At 48.6% G+C, this 2,734-nt stretch overlaps 1 protein-coding gene across 4 annotated transcripts in view; it reads left to right on the forward strand.

Annotated features, from left to right (window-relative positions):
• The first annotated feature begins 1,888 nt into the window (after window positions 1-1,888).
• MID2 (midline 2) overlaps window positions 1,889-2,734 on the forward strand; it is a 93,938-nt gene continuing 93,092 nt past the window's right edge. For 2 of the 4 annotated variants that reach the window (XM_011229126.3, XM_011229127.3), the window contains exon 1: window positions 1,889-2,240. The gene's annotated coding sequence lies outside the window, so the exon portion shown is untranslated. Of the gene's footprint in view, window positions 2,241-2,287; window positions 2,387-2,734 lie in introns of those variants that run through there. The other 2 variants (XM_034649846.1, XM_019803120.2) reach the window with 2 other exon arrangements.

A 2,734-nucleotide genomic window follows, 5' to 3' on the forward strand; every position in this document is an offset into this window, starting at 1 on the left:
ATATGTATATATATATATATATATATATATATATATATATTTAATTCCTAGTTATCCACTCCTCTGTTGTGCTAGGATCAGTTTTCTTCTGACTCAGCTTTTGAAAAAATAATTTTTTTTATTGTGGCAAAAACCGCATGACATAAAATTCACCCTATCCACCATTTCTTAGTGTACAGGGCAATATCGTCAGCCACGTGCACACTGTTGTGCAATAGATTCCCCGGAACTCCCCTCCCCCCTCCACACACACATGCCGGTTCGGCATAATGAAACTCTACATCCATAGAACAACACCTCCCCACCGCACCCACCATTCCACTTTCTGTTTCTATGAGTTTGACTATTTTAGATACCTCCTATAAGTGGAATCATGCAGTATTTGTCCTTCTGTGACTGGCCTGTTTTACTTAGCATATGATCCTCGAAGTTCACCCGTGTCCTAGCACATGACAAGGTTTCCTTCTTTTCCAAGGCTGACAGGTATATGCCACGTTCTACTGTATGTATACGCCACATTTTCTTCATCCTTTAATCTCCTGGGGCGTGTAGGTTGCTCCAACCTCGTGTCTATCGTTAATAATGCTGCAATGAATATGAGGGTGAAGATATCTCTTTGAGATTTTGCTTTCAATTCTTTTGGCTATATTTCCAGAAGTGGGATTGCTGGATCATATGGTAGTTCTATTTTTAATTTTTTGAGGAACTTCCATACTGTTTTCTGGAGCAGTTGTACCATTTCACACTCCCAGCAACAGTGTACAAGGGTTCCAATTTCTCTAGATCCTTGCCAACACTTCTTACTTTCTGTTTGTTGGCTTGTTTTTAAAATAACAGCCATCCTAACCGGTGTGAGGCGATACCTCGTTGTGGTTCTGATTGGCATTTTCTGATTAGTGATATTAAGCATCTCTTCATATGCTTGGCCATTTGTCTAGCTCCTTTGAAGAAATGTCTATTCAAGTCCTTTGCCCGTTTTTTAGTTGGGTTATTTGTTTTGTTTTCGGGTTGTAGGAGTTCTTTATATATTTTGGATACTAACCCCTTAACAGACATATGGTTTGCCAATATTTTCTCCCCATTTGTGTCTTTTCACTGTTAATTCTTTTGCCGTGCAGAAGTTTTTAAGTCTGATGTAGTCCCACTTGTCTATTTTTGCTTTCGTTGCCTGTGCTTTTGGTGTGACTCATTAACTTTTATTCCTCTTAGGGTCAGACTTTCATCAGGATAGCCTGGTTGTGATTTTTGCCTTCGTTTCCACCTCAGTGCTCTCTAGCACATTGTTTAACAGGGGTGTTGGCTAATTACTATTGGTTCCCTGATGGGTTACTCCCAGAGCTACCTTAATTTTTCTGGACTTGTTCCCATGCACAGTAATGGGAGGCCTATGTGAGAGGGGGGTGTTTCCTTCATTTTCTCTCTTCTTTCCCCTTGCATCTCCAGCCCTTTTATCCCATGTTAGGTACACAGTCTCCTTTGGGGCATACTCCTTCTTTCCTCTAACACCCTCTTTGTGAGTGGGGCGGTGGTCTCTGAGCCAATGACAGGTCAGCCAACAGGCTGACTCCAGACCAATGAGGCTTCTGGGTTCCAGATGGACCAATTAGCTTATTAGGGCCTTTGTACCTGGATAGCTGGCATCTGTCCCATTGTCCTCTTTAAGGACCCTCTTCTTTTGCCCATCAAGGATTCGAATATGCAAATGAAACCCTACTTTCTTTTGTTTTGTTTTTTAATTTTGGTGGCTTTAATCCATCCCCACAACTTCTGCCCAAGGCCAATAAAGCACAGGCATTCTCCCTCTGTAAAAAGAAAGAGGGGTTGGGTTTCCTTCAATTGTCTGCCCTTTTCTGTCTCCTCCACTATTTTTGTTTTACTCTGTAGTTAACTTTGCATTAGAACAGCTTCATCCGAAGACCAGTGCGGTGGACCTAGGCACTCTCTTCTCATTGCCGGCTGCAATGGCCTTCTTGTTCTAACCTGGTGGCTTGTGGGACCAGGGGGCTGGCGGGTGGGAGAAGAGTTTGGCCGTAGTCTTCCTTCTGCATTTCACACACATTCTGCGCTCGCTCGCTCTCGCTCTCTCTCTCTCTTTTGCGCACACACACATACACACACACACACACGCGCGCGCGCGCGCGCACACACACACACACACACACACGCCCGCTCGGGCCCCTCTCGGTGTGTCTTCCTTCAAGATGACAGGGCGCTGGAGAAGAGGCTGCTGGAATCAGCTGGTAGGTACAGTAGTAACCCGAACCCCACCCACCCGCTGCCTCTGCTTGCTCAGGTTTCTCCGGTCACTCCTGCCAGGGGAGAAAACATGTAAACGCGCCTCCACAGGAGGGTCTGGGGGAGCTGGGAGCGGCGGGGGCGGCAAAAGGTGAGCCCGGGAAGGTGGCCGAGCGCCCCTGCTGCCCGGGGCCCTTCCCCGTGCTCCCTCGGGGCGTCAGCCCCAGCCCTGTTTGCCCCCACCCCCCTTTTCGTAGGGATCGCCTTTTTTTTTTCCCTCTGCGGCGGCGGAAATGACAGTGTGGTGCTGCCGCGGTGTCATGGTGCTGCCCCTGGACTAAAGGGCGAAAACTCTTTAAGTTTGGCTCGGGAGAACCAGCTGCGGTAGCGTCGCGGCCGCCGTGCTGTCCCTGGCGGGGTGCGCGGGCGGGCGGATCCCGGCTGCTGCGCGGCGGCGGCGGCGAAGGCGGGCGGCGGCCTAGAGCGGCGGCGGCGGCGG

This window comes from Ailuropoda melanoleuca, chromosome X (assembly GCF_002007445.2).
Source record: "Ailuropoda melanoleuca isolate Jingjing chromosome X, ASM200744v2, whole genome shotgun sequence".
NCBI lineage: Eukaryota > Metazoa > Chordata > Mammalia > Carnivora > Ursidae > Ailuropoda > Ailuropoda melanoleuca.